The 23,822-nt window shown below is 33.2% G+C and overlaps 1 protein-coding gene and 17 non-coding genes across 27 annotated transcripts in view; all 18 read left to right on the forward strand.

Moving 5' to 3' along the window:
* LOC134844147 (muscle calcium channel subunit alpha-1-like) overlaps window positions 1-23,822 on the forward strand; it is a 181,873-nt gene that overhangs the window by 53,316 nt on the left and 104,735 nt on the right. The window lies entirely within an intron of this gene.
* On the forward strand, window positions 207-278 carry Trnah-gug (transfer RNA histidin (anticodon GUG)). Its single transcript has one exon. It is a non-coding gene; the product is annotated as a tRNA-His (tRNA).
* Trnah-gug (transfer RNA histidin (anticodon GUG)) lies at window positions 651-722 on the forward strand. Its single transcript has one exon. It is a non-coding gene; the product is annotated as a tRNA-His (tRNA).
* On the forward strand, window positions 1,094-1,165 carry Trnah-gug (transfer RNA histidin (anticodon GUG)). Its single transcript has one exon. It is a non-coding gene; the product is annotated as a tRNA-His (tRNA).
* Trnah-gug (transfer RNA histidin (anticodon GUG)) lies at window positions 1,538-1,609 on the forward strand. Its single transcript has one exon. It is a non-coding gene; the product is annotated as a tRNA-His (tRNA).
* Window positions 2,427-2,498, forward strand: Trnaq-uug (transfer RNA glutamine (anticodon UUG)). The gene has a single exon. It is a non-coding gene; the product is annotated as a tRNA-Gln (tRNA).
* On the forward strand, window positions 2,871-2,942 carry Trnah-gug (transfer RNA histidin (anticodon GUG)). Its single transcript has one exon. It is a non-coding gene; the product is annotated as a tRNA-His (tRNA).
* Window positions 3,315-3,386, forward strand: Trnah-gug (transfer RNA histidin (anticodon GUG)). Its single transcript has one exon. It is a non-coding gene; the product is annotated as a tRNA-His (tRNA).
* Window positions 3,759-3,830, forward strand: Trnah-gug (transfer RNA histidin (anticodon GUG)). Its single transcript has one exon. It is a non-coding gene; the product is annotated as a tRNA-His (tRNA).
* On the forward strand, window positions 4,203-4,274 carry Trnah-gug (transfer RNA histidin (anticodon GUG)). The gene has a single exon. It is a non-coding gene; the product is annotated as a tRNA-His (tRNA).
* Trnah-gug (transfer RNA histidin (anticodon GUG)) lies at window positions 5,090-5,161 on the forward strand. The gene has a single exon. It is a non-coding gene; the product is annotated as a tRNA-His (tRNA).
* Window positions 5,979-6,050, forward strand: Trnah-gug (transfer RNA histidin (anticodon GUG)). The gene has a single exon. It is a non-coding gene; the product is annotated as a tRNA-His (tRNA).
* Window positions 7,588-7,659, forward strand: Trnah-gug (transfer RNA histidin (anticodon GUG)). The gene has a single exon. It is a non-coding gene; the product is annotated as a tRNA-His (tRNA).
* Window positions 10,347-10,418, forward strand: Trnah-gug (transfer RNA histidin (anticodon GUG)). Its single transcript has one exon. It is a non-coding gene; the product is annotated as a tRNA-His (tRNA).
* Window positions 11,231-11,302, forward strand: Trnah-gug (transfer RNA histidin (anticodon GUG)). The gene has a single exon. It is a non-coding gene; the product is annotated as a tRNA-His (tRNA).
* On the forward strand, window positions 12,120-12,191 carry Trnaq-uug (transfer RNA glutamine (anticodon UUG)). Its single transcript has one exon. It is a non-coding gene; the product is annotated as a tRNA-Gln (tRNA).
* On the forward strand, window positions 18,992-19,063 carry Trnah-gug (transfer RNA histidin (anticodon GUG)). The gene has a single exon. It is a non-coding gene; the product is annotated as a tRNA-His (tRNA).
* On the forward strand, window positions 19,885-19,956 carry Trnah-gug (transfer RNA histidin (anticodon GUG)). The gene has a single exon. It is a non-coding gene; the product is annotated as a tRNA-His (tRNA).

Here is a 23,822-nt window from a genome sequence, read left to right on the forward strand (position 1 = left end):
TTCGAAAAATCATCAGATACCAGAAAACCTTGATTAATGATTAAAGAAAACGCTAAAAAAACGAGAAATTTTCGCAGAGCTGAGGTAAACCGAAATCAAATTTAATAAGCAAAAAGACAAATAAGTATGTCTAGAAAGAGTTTCAAATCGCCAAAAGCACCTGAATCTAGAAAAGATATGAAATCGATTGCCTAGCAGTACAATTGGTCCAGATCGTCTAGTGGTTAGGACATTGCGTTGTGGCCGCAATAACCCAGGTTCGAATCCTGGTCTGGACAGCAGCTTCGGGAAAAAACTAAAAAATTTTATGCACCACATGCCAAAAACAATTAAACGAAACAATAGTTACTGAAAAAATACAAAACAGTTTCTTTTAGGAAAATACTGCTCTGCAAAAACTAATCCTTAACAATTTAGCTTATTGAAAATTAATCAAAGTAGTTATTCGAAAAATCATCAGATACCAGAAAACCTTGATTAATGATTAAAGAAAACGCTAAAAAAACGAGAAATTTTCGCAGAGCTGAGGTAAACCGAAATCAAATTTAATAAGCAAAAAGACAAATAAGTATGTCTAGAAAGAGTTTCAAATCGCCAAAAGCACCTGAATCTAGAAAAGATATGAAATCGATTGCCTAGCAGTACAATTGGTCCAGATCGTCTAGTGGTTAGGACATTGCGTTGTGGCCGCAATAACCCAGGTTCGAAACCTGGTCTGGACAGCAGCTTCGGGAAAAAACTAAAAAATTTTATGCACCACATGCCAAAAACAATTAAACGAAACAATAGTTACTGAAAAAATACAAAACAGTTTCTTTTAGGAAAATACTGCTCTGCAAAAACTAATCCTTAACAATTTAGCTTATTGAAAATTAATCAAAGTAGTTATTCGAAAAATCATCAGATACCAGAAATTCTTGATTAATGATTAAGGAAAACGCCAAAAAACGAGAAATTTTCGCAGAGCTGAGGTAAACCGAAATCAAATTTAATAAGCAAAAAGCCACATAAGTATGTCTAGAAAGAGTTCCAAATCGCCAAAAGCACCTGAATCTAGAAAAGATATGAAATCGATTGCCTAGCAGTACAATTGGTCCAGATCGTCTAGTGGATAGGACATTGTGTTGTGGCCGCAATAATCCAGGTTCGAATCCTGGTCTGGACAGCAACTTCTGGAAAAAACTAAAAAATTTTATGCACCACATGCCAAAAACAATTAAACGAAACAATAGTTACTGAAAAAATACAAAACAGTTTCTTTTAGGAAAATACTGCTCTGCAAAAACTAATCCTTAACAATTTAGCTTATTGAAAATTAATCAAAGAAGTTATTCAAAAAATCATCAGATGCCAGAAAAACTTGATTAATGATTAAGGAAAACGCTAAAAAAACGAGAAATTTTTGCAGAGCTGAAGTGAACCGAAATCAAATTTGCTAAACAAAAAGCCACAAAAGTCGCTCTAGAAAGAGTTCCAAATCGCCAAAAGCACCTGAATCTAGAAAAGATATGAAATCGATTGCCTAGCAGTACAATTGGTCCAGATCGTCTAGTGGTTAGGACATTGCGTTGTGGCCGCAATAACCCAGGTTCGAATCCTGGTCTGGACAGCAGCTTCTGGAAAAAACTAAAAAATTTTATGCACCACATGCCAAAAACAATTAAACGAAACAATAGTTACTGAAAAAATACAAAACAGTTTCTTTTAGGAAAATACTGCTCTGCAAAAACTAATCCTTAACAATTTAGCTTATTGAAAATTAATCAAAGTAGTTATTCGAAAAATCATCAGATACCACAAAACCTTGGTTAATGATTAAGGAAAACGCTAGAAAAACGAGAGATTTTCGCAGAGCTGAGGTAAACCGAAATCAAATTTAATAAGCAAAAAGCCACATAAGTATGTCTAGAAAGAGTTCCAAATCGCCAAAAGCACCTAAATCTAGAGTAGATATGAAATCGATTGCCTTGTATTACAATTGGTCCAGATCATCTAGTGGTTAGGACATTGCGTTGTGGCCGCAATAATCCAGGTTCGAATCCTGGTCTGGACAGCAGCTTCTGGGAAAAACTAAAAAATTTTATGCACCACATGCCAAAAACAATTAAACGAAACAATAGTTACTGAAAAAATACAAAACAGTTTCTTTTAGGAAAATACTGCTCTGCAACAATTAATCCTTAACAATTTAGCTTATGGAAAAGCAATCAAGGAACTTATTCAAAAAATCATGAGATGCCAGAAAAGCTTGATTATTGTTTAATGAAAACGCTTAGAAAAACGAGAAACTTTTGCAGCGCCGAAGTAAACCGAAATCAAGTTTGCTAAGCAAAAATCCACAAAAGTCTGTCTAGAAAGAGTTCAAAGTCGCCAAAAGCACCTGAATCTAGAAAATAAATGAAATCGATTGCCTTGCTCTACAATTGGTCCAGATCGTCTAGTGGTTAGGACATTGCGTTTTGGCCGCAATAATCCAGGTTCGAATCCTGGTCTGGACAGCAGCTTCTGTAAAAAACTAAAAAATTTTATGCACCACATGCCAAAAACAATTAAACGAAACAATAGTTACTGAAAAAATACAAAACAGTTTCTTTTAGGAAAATACTGCTCTGCAAAAACTAATCCTTAACAATTTAGCTTATTGAAAATTAATCAAAGTAGTTATTCGAAAAATCATCAGATACCACAGAACCTTGGTTAATGATTAAGGAAAACGCTAGAAAAACGAGAGATTTTCGCAGAGCTGAGGTAAATCGAAATCAAATTTAATAAGCAAAAAGACAAATAAGTATGTCTAGAAAGAGTTTCAAATCGCCAAAAGCACCTGAATCTAGAAAAGATATGAAATCGGTTGCCTAGTAGTACAGTTGGTCCAGATCGTCTAGTGGTTAGGACATTGCGTTGTGGCCGCAATAACCCAGGTTCGAATCCTGGTCTGGACAGCAGCTTCGGGAAAAAACTAAAAAATTTTATTCACCACATGCCAAAAACAATTAAACGAAACAATAGTTACTGAAAAAATACAAAACAGTTTCTTTTAGGAAAATACTGCTCTGCAAAAACTAATCCTTAACAATTTAGCTTATTGAAAATTAATCAAAGTAGTTATTCGAAAAATCATCAGATACCAGAAAACCTTGATTAATGATTAAAGAAAACGCTAAAAAAACGAGAAATTTTCGCAGAGCTGAGGTAAACCGAAATCAAATTTAATAAGCAAAAAGACAAATAAGTATGTCTAGAAAGAGTTTCAAATCGCCAAAAGCACCTGAATCTAGAAAAGATATGAAATCGATTGCCTAGCAGTACAATTGGTCCAGATCGTCTAGTGGTTAGGACATTGCGTTGTGGCCGCAATAACCCAGGTTCGAATCCTGGTCTGGACAGCAGCTTCGGGAAAAAACTAAAACATTTTATGCACCACATGCCAAAAACAATTAAACGAAACAATAGTTACTGAAAAAATACAAAACAGTTTCTTTTAGGAAAATACTGCTCTGCAAAAACTAATCCTTAACAATTTAGCTTATTGAAAATTAATCAAAGTAGTTATTCGAAAAATCATCAGATACCACAGAACCTTGGTTAATGATTAAGGAAAACGCTAGAAAAACGAGAGATTTTCGCAGAGCTGAGGTAAATCGAAATCAAATTTAATAAGCAAAAAGACAAATAAGTATGTCTAGAAAGAGTTTCAAATCGCCAAAAGCACCTGAATCTAGAAAAGATATGAAATCGGTTGCCTAGTAGTACAGTTGGTCCAGATCGTCTAGTGGTTAGGACATTGCGTTGTGGCCGCAATAACCCAGGTTCGAATCCTGGTCTGGACAGCAGCTTCGGGAAAAAACTAAAAAATTTTATTCACCACATGCCAAAAACAATTAAACGAAACAATAGTTACTGAAAAAATACAAAACAGTTTCTTTTAGGAAAATACTGCTCTGCAAAAACTAATCCTTAACAATTTAGCTTATTGAAAATTAATCAAAGTAGTTATTCGAAAAATCATCAGATACCAGAAAACCTTGATTAATGATTAAAGAAAACGCTAAAAAAACGAGAAATTTTCGCAGAGCTGAGGTAAACCGAAATCAAATTTAATAAGCAAAAAGACAAATAAGTATGTCTAGAAAGAGTTTCAAATCGCCAAAAGCACCTGAATCTAGAAAAGATATGAAATCGATTGCCTAGCAGTACAATTGGTCCAGATCGTCTAGTGGTTAGGACATTGCGTTGTGGCCGCAATAACCCAGGTTCGAATCCTGGTCTGGACAGCAGCTTCGGGAAAAAACTAAAACATTTTATGCACCACATGCCAAAAACAATTAAACGAAACAATAGTTACTGAAAAAATACAAAACAGTTTCTTTTAGGAAAATACTGCTCTGCAAAAACTAATCCTTAACAATTTAGCTTATTGAAAATTAATCAAAGTAGTTATTCGAAAAATCATCAGATACCAGAAATTCTTGATTAATGATTAAAGAAAACGCCAAAAAACGAGAAATTTTCGCAGAGCTGAGGTAAACCGAAATCAAATTTAATAAGCAAAAAGCCACATAAGTATGTCTAGAAAGAGTTCCAAATCGCCAAAAGCACCTGAATCTAGAAAAGATATGAAATCGATTGCCTAGCAGTACAATTGGTCCAGATCGTCTAGTGGATAGGACATTGGGTTGTGGCCGCAATAATCCAGGTTCGAATCCTGGTCTGGACAGCAACTTCTGGAAAAAACTAAAAAATTTTATGCACCACATGCCAAAAACAATTAAACGAAACAATACTTACTGAAAAAATACAAAACAGTTTCTTTTAGGAAAATACTGCTCTGCAAAAACTAATCCTTAACAATTTAGCTTATTGAAAATTAATCAAAGAATTTATTCAAAAAATCATCAGATGCCAGAAAAACTTGATTAATGATTAAGGAAAACGCTAAAAAAACGAGAAATTTTTGCAGAGCTGAAGTGAACCGAAATCAAATTTGCTAAACAAAAAGCCACAAAAGTCGCTCTAGAAAGAGTTCCAAATCGCCAAAAGCACCTGAATCTAGAAAAGATATGAAATCGATTGCCTAGCAGTACAATTGGTCCAGATCGTCTAGTGGTTAGGACATTGCGTTGTGGCCGCAATAACCCAGGTTCGAATCCTGGTCTGGACAGCAGCTTCTGGAAAAAACTAAAAAATTTTATGCACCACATGCCAAAAACAATTAAACGAAACAATAGTTACTGAAAAAATACAAAACAGTTTCTTTTAGGAAAATACTGCTCTGCAAAAACTAATCCTTAACAATTTAGCTTATTGAAAATTAATCAAAGTAGTTATTCGAAAAATCATCAGATACCACAAAACCTTGGTTAATGATTAAGGAAAACGCTAGAAAAACGAGAGATTTTCGCAGAGCTGAGGTAAACCGAAATCAAATTTAATAAGCAAAAAGCCACATAAGTATGTCTAGAAAGAGTTCCAAATCGCCAAAAGCACCTGAATCTAGAGTAGATATGAAATCGATTGCCTTGTAGTACAATTGGTCCAGATCATCTAGTGGTTAGGACATTGCGTTGTGGCCGCAATAATCCAGGTTCGAATCCTGGTCTGGACAGCAGCTTCTGGGAAAAACTAAAAAATTTTATGCACCACATGCCAAAAACAATTAAACGAAACAATAGTTACTGAAAAAATACAAAACAGTTTCTTTTAGGAAAATACTGCTCTGCAACAATTAATCCTTAACAATTAAGCTTATGGAAAAGCAATCAAGGAACTTATTCAAAAAATCATGAGATGCCAGAAAAGCTTGATTATTGTTTAATGAAAACGCTTAAAAAAACGAGAAACTTTTGCAGCGCCGAAGTAAACCGAAATCAAGTTTGCTAAGCAAAAATCCACAAAAGTCTGTCTAGAAAGAGTTCAAAGTCGCCAAAAGCACCTGAATCTAGAAAATAAATGAAATCGATTGCCTTGCTCTACAATTGGTCCAGATCGTCTAGTGGTTAGGACATTGCGTTGTGGCCGCAATAATCCAGGTTCGAATCCTGGTCTGGACAGCAGCTTCTGTAAAAAACTAAAAAATTTTATGCACCACATGCCAAAAACAACTAAACGAAACAATAGTTACTGAAAAAATACAAAACAGTTTGTTTTAGGAAAATACTGCTCTGCAAAAACTAATCCTTAACAATTTAGCTTATTGAAAATTAATCAAAGTAGTTATTCGAAAAATCATCAGATACCAGAAAACCTTGATTAATGATTAAGAAAAACGCTAAAAAAACGAGACATTTTCGCAGAGCTGAGATAAACCGAAATCAAATTTAATAAGCAAAAAGCCACATAAGTATGTCTAGAAAGAGTTTCAAATCGCCAAAAGCACCTGAATCTAGAGTAGATATGAAATCGATTGCCTTGTAGTACAATTGGTCCAGATCATCTAGTGGTTAGGACATTGCGTTGTGGCCGCAATAATCCAGGTTCGAATCCTGGTCTGGAAAGCAGCTTCTGGGAAAAACTAAAAAATTTTATGCACCACATGCCAAAAACAATTAAACGAAACAATAGTTACTGAAAAAATACAAAACAGTTTCTTTTAGGAAAATACTGCTCTGCAACAATTAATCCTTAACAATTTAGCTTATTGAAAATCAATCAAAGAAATTATTCGAAAAAACATCAGATACCAGAAAACCTTGATTAATGATTAAGAAAAACGCTAAAAAAAGGAGAAATTTTTGCAGAGCTGAGGTTACCGAAATCAAATTTCATAATCAAAAATCCACAAAAGTCTGTCTAGAAAGAGTTCAAAGTCGCCAAAAGCACCTGAATCTAGAAAAGATATGAAATCGATTGCCTTGCAGTACAATTGGTCCAGATCGTCTAGTGGTAAGGACATTTCGTTGTGGCCGCAATAACCCAGGTTCGAATCATGGTCTAGACTGCAGCTGCTGAAAAAACCTGTAAACTTTTAAAAACCACATGCCAAAGACAATTAAACGAAAAAAGAGTTACAGAAATAAATACAAAACTGTTTTGTATTTACTTCTGTTACTATTGTTTCGTTTAATTGTCTTTGGCTTGTGGTTTTTAAAATTTTTTAGTTGTTTCCATGTAGTTTTTTTGAAATTTTACTCTTCTCGGAAAATATTGCTCTGCAAAAATAATCCTTAACATTTTAGCTGAGGCCGCAATAATCCAGGTTCGAATCCTGGTCTGGACAGCAGCTTCTGGAAAAAACTAAAAAATTTTATGCACCACATGCCAAAAACAATTAAACGAAACAATAGTTACTGAAAAAATACAAAACAGTTTCTTTTAGGAAAATACTGCTCTGCAAAAACTAATCCTTAACAATTTAGTTTATTGAAAATTAATCAAAGTAGTTATTCGAAAAATCATCAGATACCAGAAAACCTTGATTAATGATTAATGAAAACGCTAAAAAACGAGACATTTTCGCAGAGCTGAGGTAAACCGAAATCAAATTTAATAAGCAAAAAGCCACATAAGTATGTCTAGAAAGAGTTCCAAATCGCCAAAAGCACCTGAATCTAGAAAAGATATGAAATCGATTGCCTAGCAGTACAATTGGTCCAGATCGTCTAGTGGTTAGGACATTGCGTTGTGGCCGCAAGAACCCAGGTTCGAATCCTGGTCTGGACAGCAGCTTCGGGAAAAAACTAAAAACTTTTATACACCATATGCCAAAAACAATTAAACGAAACAATAGTTACAGAAAAAGTACAAAACAGTTTCTTTTAGGAAAGTACTGCTCTGCAACAACTAATCCTAAACAATTTAGCTTATTGAAAATCAATTTAAGAAGTTATTCGAAAAAACATCAGATACCAGAAAACCTTGATTAATGATTAAGAAAAACGCTAAAAAAAGGAGAAATTTTTGCAGAGCTGAGGTTACCGAAATCAAATTTCATAATCAAAAATCCACAAAAGTCTGTCTAGAAAGAGTTCAAAGTCGCCAAAAGCACCTGAATCTAGAAAAGATATGAAATCGATTGCCTTGCAGTACAATTGGTCCAGATCGTCTAGTGGTAAGGACATTTCGTTGTGGCCGCAATAACCCAGGTTCGAATCATGGTCTAGACTGCAGCTGCTGAAAAAACCTGTAAACTTTTAAAAACCACATGCCAAAAACAATTAAACGAAAAAAGAGTTACAGAAATAAATACAAAACTGTTTTGTATTTACTTCTGTTACTATTGTTTCGTTTAATTGTCTTTGGCTTGTGGTTTTTAAAAATTTTTAGTTGTTTCCATGTAGTTTTTTTGAAATTTTACTCTACTCGGAAAATATTGCTCTGCAAAAATAATCCTTAACATTTTAGCTTATTGAAAATCAATCAAAGAGGTTATTCAAAAAATCTTGACATGCCAGAAAATTTGATTAACGATTAATGAAAACGCTAAAAAAAACGAGAAATTTTTGCAGAGCCGAAGTAAACTAAAATCAAATTTAATAGGCAAAAAGCCACATAAGTATGTTTAGAAAGAGTTCCAAATCGCCAAAAGCACCTGAATCTAGAAAAGATATGAAATCGATTGCCTTGCAGTACAATTGGTCCAGATCGTCTAGAGGTTAGGACATTGCGTTGTGGCCGCAATAACCCAGGTTCGTATCCTGGTCTGGACAGCAGCTTCTGGAAAAAACTAAAAAAATTTATACACCATATGCCAAAAACAATTAAACGAAACAATAGTTACAGAAAAATTACAAAACAGTGTCTTTTAGGAAAATACTGCTCTGCAACAACTAATCCTAAACAATTTAGCTTAATGAAAATCAATCAAAGAAGTTATTCGAAAAATCATCAGATACCAGAAAACCTTGATTAATGATTAAGAAAAACGCTTAAAAAAGGAGAAATTTTTGCAGAGCTGAGGTTACCGAAATCAAATTTCATAATCAAAAATCCACAAAAGTCTGTCTAGAAAGAGTTCAAAGTCGCCAAAAGCACCTGAATCTTGAAAAAAAAAATGAAATCGATTGCCTTGCAGGACAATTGGTCCAGATCGTCTAGAGGTTAGGACATTGCGTGGCCGCAATAACCCAGGTTCGAATCCTGGTCTGGACAGCAGCTTCTGGAAAAAATTTAAAAATTTTATACACCATATGCCAAAAACAATTAAATGAAACAATAGTTACAGAAAAAATACAAAACAGTTTCTTTTAGGAAAATACTGCTCTGCAACAACTAATCCTAAACAATTTAGCTTATTGAAAATCAATCAAAGAAGTTATTCGAAAAATCATCAGATACCAGAAAATCTTGATTAATGATTAAGAAAAACGCTAAAAAAAAGGAGAAATTTTTGCAGAGCTGAGGTTACCGAAATCAAATTTCATAATCAAAAATCCACAAAAGTCTGTCTAGAAAGAGTTCAAAGTCGCCAAAAGCACCTGAATCTTGAAAAAAAATGAAATCGATTGCCTTGCAGGACAATTGGTCCAGATTGTCTAGTGGTTAGGACAATGCGTTGTGGCCGAAATCACCCAGGTTTGAATCCTGGTCTGGACAGCAGCTTCTGGAAAAAATTAAAATTTTTTATAAACCACATGCCAAAAACAATCAAACGAAACAAAAGTTACAGAAAAAATACAAAACAGTTTCTTTTAGGAAAATACTGCTCTGCAAAAACTAATCCTTAACAATTTAGTTTATTGAAAATCAATCAAAGAAGTTATTCGAAAAATCATCAGATACCAGAAAATCTTGATTAATGATTAAGAAAAACGCTAAAAAAAAAAGGAGAAATTTTTGCAAAGCTGAGGTTACCGAAATCAAATTTCATAATCAAAAATCCACAAAAGTCTGTCTAGAAAGAGTTCAAAGTCGCCAAAAGCACCTGAATCTTGAAAAAAAATGAAATCGATTGCCTTGCAGGACAATTGGTCCAGATTGTCTAGTGGTTAGGACAATGCGTTGTGGCCGAAATCACCCAGGTTTGAATCCTGGTCTGGACAGCAGCTTCTGGAAAAAATTTAAAAATTTTATACACCATATGCCAAAATCAATTAAATGAAACAATAGTTACAGAAAAAATACAAAACAGTTTCTTTTAGGAAAATAATGCTCTGCAACAACTAATCCTAAACAATTTAGCTTATTGAAAATCAATCAAAGAAGTTATTCGAAAAATCATCAGATACCAGAAAATCTTGATTAATGATTAAGAAAAACGCTAAAAAAGGAGAAATTTTTGCAGAGCTGAGGTTACCGAAATCAAATTTCATAATCAAAAATCCACAAAAGTCTGTCTAGAAAGAGTTCAAAGTCGCCAAAAGCACCTGAATCTTGAAAAAAATGAAATCGATTGCCTTGCAGGACAATTGGTCCAGATCGTCTAGAGGTTAGGACATTGCGTTGTGGCCGCAATAACCCAGGTTCGAATCCTGGTCTGGACAGCAGCAGCTTTTGGAAAAAACTAAAAAATTTTATACACCGTTTGCCAAAAACAATTAAACGAAACAATAGTTACAGAAAAAATACAAAACAGTTTCTTTTAGGAAAATACTGCTCTGCATAAACTAATCCTTAACAATTTAGCTTATTGAAAATCTGTCAAAGAAGTTATTCAAAAATCATCAGATACCAGAAAACCTTGATAATGATTAAGAAAAACGCTAAAAAAGGAGAAATTTTTGCAGAGCTGAGGTTACCGAAATCAAATTTCATAATCAAAAATCCACAAAAGTCTGTCTAGAAAGAGTTCAAAGTCGCCAAAAGCACCTGAATCTTGAAAAAAAATGAAATCGATTGCCTTGCAGGACAATTGGTCCAGATTGTCTAGTGGTTAGGACAATGCGTTGTGGCCGAAATCACCCAGGTTTGAATCCTGGTCTGGACAGCAGCTTCTGGAAAAAATTTAAAAATTTTATACACCATATGCCAAAATCAATTAAATGAAACAATAGTTACAGAAAAAATACAAAACAGTTTCTTTTAGGAAAATAATGCTCTGCAACAACTAATCCTAAACAATTTAGCTTATTGAAAATCAATCAAAGAAGTTATTCGAAAAATCATCAGATACCAGAAAATCTTGATTAATGATTAAGAAAAACGCTAAAAAAGGAGAAATTTTTGCAGAGCTGAGGTTACCGAAATCAAATTTCATAATCAAAAATCCACAAAAGTCTGTCTAGAAAGAGTTCAAAGTCGCCAAAAGCACCTGAATCTTGAAAAAAATGAAATCGATTGCCTTGCAGGACAATTGGTCCAGATCGTCTAGAGGTTAGGACATTGCGTTGTGGCCGCAATAACCCAGGTTCGAATCCTGGTTTGGACAGCAGCAGCTTTTGGAAAAAACTAAAAAATTTTATACACCGTTTGCCAAAAACAATTAAACGAAACAATAGTTACAGAAAAAATACAAAACAGTTTCTTTTAGGAAAATACTGCTCTGCATAAACTAATCCTTAACAATTTAGCTTATTGAAAATCTGTCAAAGAAGTTATTCAAAAATCATCAGATACCAGAAAACCTTGATAATGATTAAGGAAAACGCTAAAAAAAAACGAGAAGTTTTTGCAGAGCTGAGGTTACCGAAATCAAATTTCATAATCAAAAATCCACAAAAGTCTGTCTAGAAAGAGTTCAAAGTCGCCAAAAGCACCTGAATCTTGAAAAAAAATGAAATCGATTGCGTTGCAGAACAATTGGTCCAGATCGTCTAGAGGTTAGGACATTGCGTTATGGCCGCAATAACCCAGGTGCGAATCCTGGTCTGGACAGCAGCTTCTGGAAAAAACTAAAAAATTTTATACACCGTTTGCCAAAAACAATTAAACGAAACAATAGTTGCAGAAAAATTACAAAACAGTTTCTTTTAGGAAAATACTGCTCTGCAACAACTAATCCTAAACAATTTAGCTTATTGAAAATCAATCAAAGAAGTTATTCGAAAAATCATCAGATACCAGAAAACCTTGATTAATGATTAAGAAAAACTCTAAAAAAAGGAGAAATTTTTGCAGAGCTGAGGTTACCGAAATCAAATTTCATAATCAAAAGTCCACAAAAATCTGTCTAGAAAGAGTTCAAAGTCGCCAAAAGCACCTGAATCTTGAAAAAAAATGAAATCGATTGCCTTGCAGGACAATTGGTCCAGATCGTCTAGAGGTTAGGACATTGCGTTTTGGCCGCAATAACCCAGGTTCGAATCCTGGTCTAGACAGCAGCAGCTTCTGGAAAAAACTAAAAAAATTTATACACCGTTTGCCAAAAACAATTAAACGAAACAATAGTTACAGAAAACATACAAAACAGTTTGTTTTAGGAAAATACTGCTCTGCATAAACTAATCCTTAACATTTTAGCTTATTGAAAATCTGTCAAAGAAGTTATTCAAAAATCATCAGATACCAGAAAACCTTGATAATGATTAAGGAAAACGCTAAAAAAACGAGAAATTTTTGCAGAGTTGAAATAAACCGAAATCAAATTTAATAAGCAAAAAGCCACAAATGTATGTCTAGAAAGAAATCCAAATCGCCAAAAGCACCTGAATCTAGAAAAGATATGAAATCTATTGCCTTGCAGTACAAGTGGTCGAGATCGTCTAGTGGTTAGGACATTGCGTTGTGGCCGCAATAACCCAGGTTCGAATCATGGTCTTGACTGCAGCTGCTGAAAAAACCTAGAAACTTTTAAAAACCACATGCCAAAGACAATCAAACGAAAAAAGAGATACAGAAATAAATACAAAACTGTTTTGTATTTACTTCTGTTACTATTGTTTCGTTTAATTGTCTTTGGCTTGTGGTTTTTAAAAATTTTTAGTTGTTTCCATGTAGTTTTTTTGAGTTTTTACTCTATTCGGAAAATATTGCATTGCAAAAATAATCCTTAACATTTTAGCCTATTGAAAATCAATCAAAGAAGTTATTTAAAAAATCTTGACATGCCAGAAAACTTTGATTAACGATTAATGAAAACGCTAAAAAAAACGAGAATTTTTTGCAGAGCCGAAGTAAACTAAAATCAAATTTGCTTAGCAAAAATCCACAAAAGTATGTCTAGAAAGAGTTCCAAGTCGCCAGAAGCACCTGAATCTAGAAAAGATATGAAATCTATTGCCTTGCAGTACAATTGGTCCAGATCGTCTATTTGTTAGGACATTGCGTTGTGGTCGCAATAACCCAGGTTCGAATCATGGTCTTGACTGCAGCTGCTGAAAAAACCTATAAACTTTTTAAAAACCACATGCCAAAGACAATTAAACGAAAAAAGAGTTACAGAAATAATTACAAAACTGTTTTGTATTTACTTCTGTTACTATTGTTTCGTTTAATTGTCTTTGGCTTGTGGTTTTTAAAAAATTTTTGTTGTTTCCATATAGTTTTTTTTGAAATTTTACTCTATTCGGAAAATATTGCTCTGTAAAAATAATCCTTAGCATTTTAGCTTATTGAAAATCAATCAAAGAAGTTATTTAAAAAATCTTCACATGCCAGAAAACTTTGATTAACGAGTAATGAAAACGCTAAAAAAACGAGAAATTTTTGCAGAGCTGAAGTAAACTGAAATCAAATTTTATAAGCAAAAAGCCACAAAAGTCTGTCTAGAAAGTGTTCCAAATCGCCAAAAGCACCTGAATCTAGAAAAGATTTGAAAACGATTGTCTTGCAGTGCAAATGTCCCAGAGCGTCAAGTGGTTAGGATATTGCGTTGTCGACGCAATAACCCAGTTTCGTATCCTGGTCTTGACTGCAGCTGCTGAAAAAACCTATAAACTTTTGAAAACCACATGCCAAAGACAATTAAACGAAAAAAGAGTTACAGAAATAAATACAAAACTGTTTTGTAATTACTTCAGTTACTATTGTTTCGTTTAATTGTCTTTTGCCTGTGGTTTTCGTAATTTTTTAGATGTTTCCATGAAGTTTTTTTTGAAATTTTACTCTTTTCGGAAAATATTGCTCCTTAACATAATCCTTAACATTTTAGCTTATTGAAAATTAATCAAAGAAGTTATTCAAAAAATCTTGACATGCCTGAAAACTTTGATTAACGATTAATGAAAACGCTAAAAACTAGAAATTTTTGCAGAGCCGAAGTAAACTAAAATCAAATTTGCTTAGCAAAAATCCACAAAAGTCTGTCTAGAAAGAGTTCCAAGTCGCCAAAAGCACCTGAATCTAGAGAAGATATTATTAAATCTATTGCCTTGCAGTACAATTGGTCCAGATCGTCTATTTGTTAGGACATTGCGTTGTGGCCGCATTAACCCAGGTTCGAATCATGGTCTTGACTGCAGCTGCTGAAAAAACCTATAAACTTTTAAAAACCACATGCCAAAGACAATTAAACGAAAAAAGAGTCACAGAAATAATAACAAAACTGTTTTGTATTTACTTCTGTTACTATTGTTTCGTTTAATTGTCTTTGGCTTGTGGTTTTCAAAAATTTTTAGTTGTTTCCATGTAGTTTTTTTGAAATTTTACTCTATTCGGAAAATATTGCTCTGCAAAAATAATCTTTAACATTTTAGCTTATTGAAAATCAATCAAAGAAGTTATTCAAAAAATCTTGACATGCCAGAAAACTTTGATTAACGATTAATGAAAACGCTAAAAAAACTAGAAATTTTTGCAGAGCCGAAGTAAACTAAAATCAAATTTGCTTAGCAAAAATCCACAAAAGTATGTCTAGAAAGAGTTCCAAGACGCCAAAAGCACCTGAATCTAGAAAAGATATGAAGTCGATTGCCTTGCAGTACAATTGGTCCACATCGTCTAGTGGTAAGGACAGTTCGTTGTGGCCGCAATAACCCAGGTTCGTATCATGGTCTTGACTGCAGCTGCTGAAAAAACCTATAAACTTTTAAAAACCACATGCTAAAGACAATTAAACGAAGAAAGAGTTACAGAAATAATTACAAAACTGTTTTGTATTTACTTCTGTTACTATTGTTTCGTTTAATTGTCTTTGGCTTGTGGTTTTCAAAAATTTTTAGTTGTTTCCATGTAGTTTTTTTTGAAATTTTACTCTATTCGGAAAATATTGCTCTGCAAAAATAATCTTTAACATTTTAGCTTTTTGAAAATCAATCAAAGAAGTTATTCAAAAAATCTTGTCATGCCAGAAAACTTTGATTAACGATTAATGAAAACGCTAAAAAAACTAGAAATTTTTGCAGAGCCGAAGTAAACTAAAATCAAATTTGCTTAGCAAAAATCCACAAAAGTATGTCTAGAAAGAGTTCCAAGTCGCCAAAAGCACCTGAATCTAGAAAAGATATGAAGTCGATTGCCTTGCAGTACAATTGGTCCACATCGTCTAGTGGTAAGGACAGTTCGTTGTGGCCGCAATAACCCAGGTTCGTATCATGGTCTTGACTGCAGCTGCTGAAAAAACCTATAAACTTTTAAAAACCACATGCTAAAGACAATTAAACGAAGAAAGAGTTACAGAAATATATACGAAACTGTTTTGTATTTACTTCTGTTACTATTGTTTCGTTTAATTGTCTTTGGCTTGTGGTTTTAAAAAAATTTTAGTTGTTTCTATGTAGTTTTTTTGAAATTTTACTCTATTCGGAAAATATTGCTCTGCAAAAATAATCCTTAACATTTTAGCTTATTGAAAATCAATCAAAGAGGTTATTCAAAAAATCTTGACATGCCAGAAAATTTGATTAACAATTAATGAAAATGCTAAAAAAAAAACGAGAAAATTTTGCAGAGCCGAAGTAAACTAAAACCAAATTTGCTTAGCAAAAATCCACAAAAGTATGTCTAGAAAGAGTTCCAAGTCGCCAAAAGCACCTGAATCTAGAAAAGATATGAAGTCGATTGCCTTGCAGTACAATTGGTCCACGTCGTCTAGTGGTAAGGACAGTTCGTTGTGGCCGCAATAACCCAGTTTCGTATCCTGGTCTTGACTGCAGCTGCTGAAAAAACCTATAAACTTTTGAAAACCACATGCCAAAGACAATTAAACGAAAAAAGAGTTACAGAAATAAATACAAAACTGTTTTGTAATTACTTCAGTTACTATTGTTTCGTTTAATTGTCTTTTGCCTGTGGTTTTCGTAATTTTTTAGATGTTTCCATGAAGTTTTTTTTGAAATTTTACTCTTTTCGGAAAATATTGCTCCTTAACATAATCCTTAACATTTTAGCTTATTGAAAATTAATCAAAGAAGTTATTCAAAAAATCTTGACATGCCTGAAAACTTTGATTAACGATTAATGAAAACGCTAAAAACTAGAAATTTTTGCAGAGCCGAAGTAAACTAAAATCAAATTTGCTTAGCAAAAATCCACAAAAGTCTGTCTAGAAAGAGTTCCAAGTCGCCAAAAGCACCTGAATCTAGAGAAGATATTATTAAATCTATTGCCTTGCAGTACAATTGGTCCAGATCGTCTATTTGTTAGGACATTGCGTTGTGGCCGCATTAACCCAGGTTCGAATCATGGTCTTGACTGCAGCTGCTGAAAAAACCTATAAACTTTTAAAAACCACATGCCAAAGACAATTAAACGAAAAAAGAGTCACAGAAATAATAACAAAACTGTTTTGTATTTACTTCTGTTACTATTGTTTCGTTTAATTGTCTTTGGCTTGTGGTTTTCAAAAATTTTTAGTTGTTTCCATGTAGTTTTTTTGAAATTTTACTCTATTCGGAAAATATTGCTCTGCAAAAATAATCTTTAACATTTTAGCTTATTGAAAATCAATCAAAGAAGTTATTCAAAAAATCTTGACATGCCAGAAAACTTTGATTAACGATTAATGAAAACGCTAAAAAAACTAGAAATTTTTGCAGAGCCGAAGTAAACTAAAATCAAATTTGCTTAGCAAAAATCCACAAAAGTATGTCTAGAAAGAGTTCCAAGACGCCAAAAGCACCTGAATCTAGAAAAGATATGAAGTCGATTGCCTTGCAGTACAATTGGTCCACATCGTCTAGTGGTAAGGACAGTTCGTTGTGGCCGCAATAACCCAGGTTCGTATCATGGTCTTGACTGCAGCTGCTGAAAAAACCTATAAACTTTTAAAAACCACATGCTAAAGACAATTAAACGAAGAAAGAGTTACAGAAATAATTACAAAACTGTTTTGTATTTACTTCTGTTACTATTGTTTCGTTTAATTGTCTTTGGCTTGTGGTTTTCAAAAATTTTTAGTTGTTTCCATGTAGTTTTTTTTGAAATTTTACTCTATTCGGAAAATATTGCTCTGCAAAAATAATCTTTAACATTTTAGCTTTTTGAAAATCAATCAAAGAAGTTATTCAAAAAATCTTGTCATGCCAGAAAACTTTGATTAACGATTAATGAAAACGCTAAAAAAACTAGAAATTTTTGCAGAGCCGAAGTAAACTAAAATCAAATTTGCTTAGCAAAAATCCACAAAAGTATGTCTAGAAAGAGTTCCAAGTCGCCAAAAGCACCTGAATCTAGAAAAGATATGAAGTCGATTGCCTTGCAGTACAATTGGTCCACATCGTCTAGTGGTAAGGACAGTTCGTTGTGGCCGCAATAACCCAGGTTCGTATCATGGTCTTGACTGCAGCTGCTGAAAAAACCTATAAACTTTTAAAAACCACATGCTAAAGACAATTAAACGAAGAAAGAGTTACAGAAATATATACGAAACTGTTTTGTATTTACTTCTGTTACTATTGTTTCGTTTAATTGTCTTTGGCTTGTGGTTTTAAAAAAATTTTAGTTGTTTCTATGTAGTTTTTTTGAAATTTTACTCTATTCGGAAAATATTGCTCTGCAAAAATAATCCTTAACATTTTAGCTTATTGAAAATCAATCAAAGAGGTTATTCAAAAAATCTTGACATGCCAGAAAATTTGATTAACAATTAATGAAAATGCTAAAAAAAAAACGAGAAAATTTTGCAGAGCCGAAGTAAACTAAAACCAAATTTGCTTAGCAAAAATCCACAAAAGTATGTCTAGAAAGAGTTCCAAGTCGCCAAAAGCACCTGAATCTAGAAAAGATATGAAGTCGATTGCCTTGCAGTACAATTGGTCCACGTCGTCTAGTGGTAAGGACAGTTCGTTGTGGCCGCAATAACCCAGGTTCGTATCATGGTCTTGACTGCAGCTGCTGAAAAAACCTATAAACTTTTAAAAACCACATGCTAAAGACAATTAAACGAAGAAAGAGTTACAGAAATAAATACAAAACTGTTTTGTATTTACTTCTGTTACTATTGTTTCGTTTAATTGTCTTTGGCTTGTGGTTTTAAAAAATTTTTAGTTGTTTCTATGTAGTTTTTTTGAAATTTTACTCTATTCGGAAAATATTGCTCTGCAAAAATAATCCTTAACATTTCAGCTTATTGAAAATCAATCAAAGTGGTTATTCAAAAAATCTTGACATGCCAGAAAATTTGATTAACGATTAATGAAAATGCTAAAAAAAACGAGAAATTTTTGCAGAGCCGAAGTAAACTAAAACCAAATTTGCTTAGCAAAAATCCACAAAAGTATGTCTAGAAAGAAATCCAAATCGCCAAAAGCACCTGAATCTAGAAAAGATATGAAATCTATTGCCTTGCAGTACAATTGGTCGAGATCGACTAGTGGTTAGGACATTGCGTTGTGGCCGCAATAACCCAGGTTCGAATCCTGGTCTGGACAGCAGCTTCTGGAAAAAACTTAACAATTTTATACACCATATGCCAAAAACAATTAAACGAAACAATACTTACAGAAAAATTACAAAACATTTTCTTTTAGGAAAATACTGCTCTGCAACAACTAATCCTAAACAATTTAGCTTATTGAAAATCAATCAAAGAAGTTATTCGAAAAATCATCAGATACCAGAAAACCTTGATTAATGATTAAGAAAAACGCTGAAAAAAAAGGGAGTTTTTGCAGAGCTGAGGTTACCGAAATCAAACTTCATAATCAAAAATCCACAAAAGTCTGTCTAGAAAGAGTTCAAAGTCGCCAAAAGCACCTGAATCTTGAAAAAAAATGAAATCGATTGCGTTGCAGGACAATTGGTCCAGATCGTCTAGAGGTTAGGACATTGCGTTGTGGCCGCAATAACCCAGGTTCGAATCCTGGTCTGGACAGCAGCTTCTGGAAAAAACTAAAAAATTTTATACACCATTTGCCAAAAACAATTAAACGAAACAATAGTTGCAGAAAAAATACTTAACAGTTTCTTTTAGGAAAATACTGCTCTGCAACAACTAATCCTAAACAATTTAGCTAATTGAAAATCAATCAAAGAAGTTATTCGAAAAATCATCAGATACCAGAAAACCTTGATTAATGATTAAGAAAAACTCTAAAAAAAGGAGAAATTTTTGCAGAGCTGAGGTTACCGAAATCAAATTTCATAATCAAAAGTCCACAAAAATCTGTCTAGAAAGAGTTCAAAGTCGCCAAAAGCACCTGAATCTTGAAAAAAAAAATGAAATCGATTGCCTTGCAGGACAATTGGTCCAGATCGTCTAGAGGTTAGGGCATTGCTTTGTGGCCGCAGTAACCCAGGTTCGAATCCTGGTCTGGACAGCAGCAGCTTCTGGAAAAAACTAAAAAAAATTTTATACACCGTTTGCCAAAAACAATTAAACGAAACAATACTTACAGAAAAAATACAAAACAGTTTCTTTTAGGAAAATACTGCTCTGCAACAACTAATCCTAAACAATTTAGCTTATTGAAAATCAATCAAAGAAGTTATTCGAAAAATCATCAGATACCAGAAAACCTTGATTAATGATTAAGAAAAACGCTGAAAAAAAAGGGAGTTTTTGCAGAGCTGAGGTTACCGAAATCAAACTTCATAATCAAAAATCCACAAAAGTCTGTCTAGAAAGAGTTCAAAGTCGCCAAAAGCACCTGAATCTTGAAAAAAAATGAAATCGATTGCGTTGCAGGACAATTGGTCCAGATCGTCTAGAGGTTAGGACATTGCGTTGTGGCCGCAATAACCCAGGTTCGAATCCTGGTCTGGACAGCAGCTTCTGGAAAAAACTAAAAAATTTTATACACCATTTGCCAAAAACAATTAAACGAAACAATAGTTGCAGAAAAAATACTTAACAGTTTCTTTTAGGAAAATACTGCTCTGCAACAACTAATCCTAAACAATTTAGCTAATTGAAAATCAATCAAAGAAGTTATTCGAAAAATCATCAGATACCAGAAAACCTTGATTAATGATTAAGAAAAACTCTAAAAAAAAGGAGAAATTTTTGCAGAGCTGAGGTTACCGAAATCAAATTTCATAATCAAAAGTCCACAAAAATCTGTCTAGAAAGAGTTCAAAGTCGCCAAAAGCACCTGAATCTTGAAAAAAAAAATGAAATCGATTGCCTTGCAGGACAATTGGTCCAGATCGTCTAGAGGTTAGGGCATTGCTTTGTGGCCGCAGTAACCCAGGTTCGAATCCTGGTCTGGACAGCAGCAGCTTCTGGAAAAAACTAAAAAGTTTTATACACCGTTTGCCAAAAACAATTAAACGAAACAATAGTTACAGAAAAAATACAAAACAGTTTGTTTTAGGAAAATACTGCTCTGCATAACTAATCCTTAACATTTTAGCTTATTGAAAATCTGTCAAAGAAGTTATTCAAAAATCATCAGATACCAGAAAACCTTGATAATGATTAAGGAAAACGCTAAAAAAACGAGAAATTTTTGCAGAGTTGAAATAAACCGAAATCAAATTTAATAAGCAAAAAGCCACAAATGTATGTCTAGAAAGAAATCCAAATCGCCAAAAGCACCTGAATCTAGAAAAGATATGAAATCTATTGCCTTGCAGTACAAGTGGTCGAGATCGTCTAGTGGTTAGGACATTGCGTTGTGGCCGCAATAACCCAAGTTCGAATCATGGTCTTGACTGCAGCTGCTGAAAAAACCTAGAAACTTTTAAAAACCACATGCCAAAGACAATCAAACGAAAAAAGAGACACAGAAATAAATACAAAACTGTTTTGTATTTACTTCTGTTACTATTGTTTCGTTTAATTGTCTTTGGCTTGTGGTTTTTAAAATTTTTTAGTTGTTTCCATGTAGTTTTTTTTGAAATTTTACTCTATTCGGAAAATATTGCTCTGTAAAAATAATCCTTAGCATTTTAGCTTATTGAAAATCAATCAAAGAAGTTATTCAAAAAATCTTGACATGCCAGAAAACTTTGATTAACGATTAATGAAAACGCTAAAAAAAACGAGAATTTTTTGCAGAGCCGAAGTAAACTAAAATCAAATTTGCTTAGCAAAAATCCACAAAAGTATGTCTAGAAAGAGTTCCAAGTCGCCAAAAGCACCTGAATCTAGAAAAGATATGAAATCTATTGCCTTGCAGTACAGTTGGTCCAGATCGTCTATTTGTTAGGACATTGCGTTGTGGTCGCAATAACCCAGGTTCGAATCATGGTCTTGACTGCAGCTGCTGAAAAAACCTATAAACTTTTTAAAAACCACATGCCAAAGACAATTAAACGAAAAAAGAGTTAAAGAAATAATTACAAAACTGTTTTGTATTTACTTCTGTTACTATTGTTTCGTTTAATTGTCTTTGGTTTTTGGTTTTTAAAAAATTTTTGTTGTTTCCATTTAGTTTTTTTTGAAATTTTACTCTATTCGGAAAATATTGCTCTGTAAAAATAATCCTTAGCATTTTAGCTTATTGAAAATCAATCAAAGAAGTTATTTAAAAAATCTTGACAGGCCAGAAAACTTTGATTAACGATTAATGAAAACGCTAAAAATACGAGAAATTTTTGCAGAGCTGAAGTAAACTGAAATCAAATTTTATAAGCAAAAAGCCAAAAAGGCTGTCTAGAAAGTGTTCCAAATCGCAAAAGCACCTGAATCTAGAAAAGATTTGAAAACGATTGTCTTGCAGTACAAATGGTCCAGAGCTTCAAGTGGTTAGGATATTGCGTTGTCGACGCAATAACCCAGTTTCGTATCCTGGTCTTGACTGCAGCTGCTGAAAAAACCTATAAACTTTTAAAAACCACATGCCAAAGACAATTAAACGAAAAAAGAGTTACAGAAATAAATACAAAACTGTTTTGTAATTACTTCAGTTACTATTGTTTCGTTTAATTGTCTTTGGCCTGTGGTTTTCGTAATTTTTTAGTTGTTTCCATGAAGTTTTTTTTGAAATTTTACTCTTTTCGGAAAATATTGCTCCTTAAAATAATCCTTAACATTTTAGCTTATTGAAAATCAATCAAAGAAGTTATTCAAAAAATCTTGACATGCCTGAAAACTTTGATTAACGATTAATGAAAACGCTAAAAACTAGAAATTTTTGCAGAGCCGAAGTAAACTAAAATCAAATTTGCTTAGCAAAAATCCACAAAAGTCTGTCTAGAAAGAGTTCCAAGTCGCCAAAAGCACCTGAATCTAGAAAAGATATTAAATCTATTGCCTTGCAGTACAATTGGTCCAGATCGTCTATTTGTTAGGACATTGCGTTGTGGCCGCATTAACCCAGGTTCGAATCATGGTCTTGACTGCAGCTGCTGAAAAAACCTATAAACTTTTAAAAACCACATGCCAAAGACAATTAAACGAAAAAAGAGTTACAGAAATAATAACAAAACTGTTTTGTATTTACTTCTGTTACTATTGTTTCGTTTAATTGTCTTTGGCTTGTGGTTTTAAAAAATTTTTAGTTGTTTCTATGTAGTTTTTTTGAAATTTTACTCTATTCGGAAAATATTGCTCTGCAAAAATAATCCTTAACATTTTAGCTTATTGAAAATCAATCAAAGAGGTTATTCAAAAAATCTTGACATGCCAGAAAATTTCATTAACGATTAATGAAAATGCTAAAAAAAACGAGAAATTTTTGCAGAGCCGAAGTAAACTAAAACCAAATTTGCTTAGCAAAAATCCACAAAAGTATGTCTAGAAAGAGTTTCAAGTCGCCAAAAGCACCTGAATCTAGAAAAGATATGAAAACGATTGTCTTGCAGTAAAATTGGTCCAGATCGTCTAGTGGTTAGGACATTGCGTTGTGGCCGCAATAACTCAGGTTCGAATCCTGGTCTGGGAAGCAGCTTCTGGAACAAACTATGAAACTTTATAAATCACATGCCAAAAACAATTAAACAAAACAATAGTCACAGAAAAAATACAAAACAGTTTCTTTTAGGAAAATACTGCTCTGCAAAAACTAATCCGTAACAAATTAGCTTATTCAGAATCAATCAAAGAAGTTATTCAAAAAATCATCAGATACCAGAAAACCTTGATAATGATTAAGCAAAACGCTAAAAAAACGAGAAATTTTTGCAGAGCTGAAGTAAACCGAAATCAAATTTAATAAGCAAAAAGCCACAAAAGTATGTCTAGAAAGAAATCCAAATCGCCAAAAGCACCAAAAACGAGAAATCCAAATCGCCAAAAGCACCTGAATCTAGAAAAGATATGAAATCGATTGGCTTGCAGTACAATTGGTCCAGAGCGTCAAGTGGTTAGGACATTGCGTTGTCGACGCAATAACCCAGTTTCGAATCCTGGTCCTGACTGCAGCTGCTGAAAAAACCTATAAACTTTTTAAAACCACGTGCCAAAGACAATTAAACGAAAAAAGAGTTACAGAAATAAATACAAAACTGTTTTGTATTTACTTCTGTTACTATTGTTTCGTTTAATTGTCTTTGGCTTGTGGTTTTCAAAATTTTTTAATTGTTTCCATGTTGTTTTTTTTTGAAATTTTACTCTTTTCGGAAAATATTGCTCCTTAACATAATCCTTAACATTTTAGCTTATTGAAAATCAATCAAAGAAATTATTCAAAAAATCTTGACATGCCTGAAAACTTTGATTAACGATAAATGAAAACGCTAAAAACTAT

The sequence above is a fragment of the Symsagittifera roscoffensis genome, chromosome 1, assembly GCF_963678635.1.
Source record: "Symsagittifera roscoffensis chromosome 1, txSymRosc1.1, whole genome shotgun sequence".
Classification (NCBI taxonomy): domain Eukaryota; kingdom Metazoa; phylum Xenacoelomorpha; order Acoela; family Convolutidae; genus Symsagittifera; species Symsagittifera roscoffensis.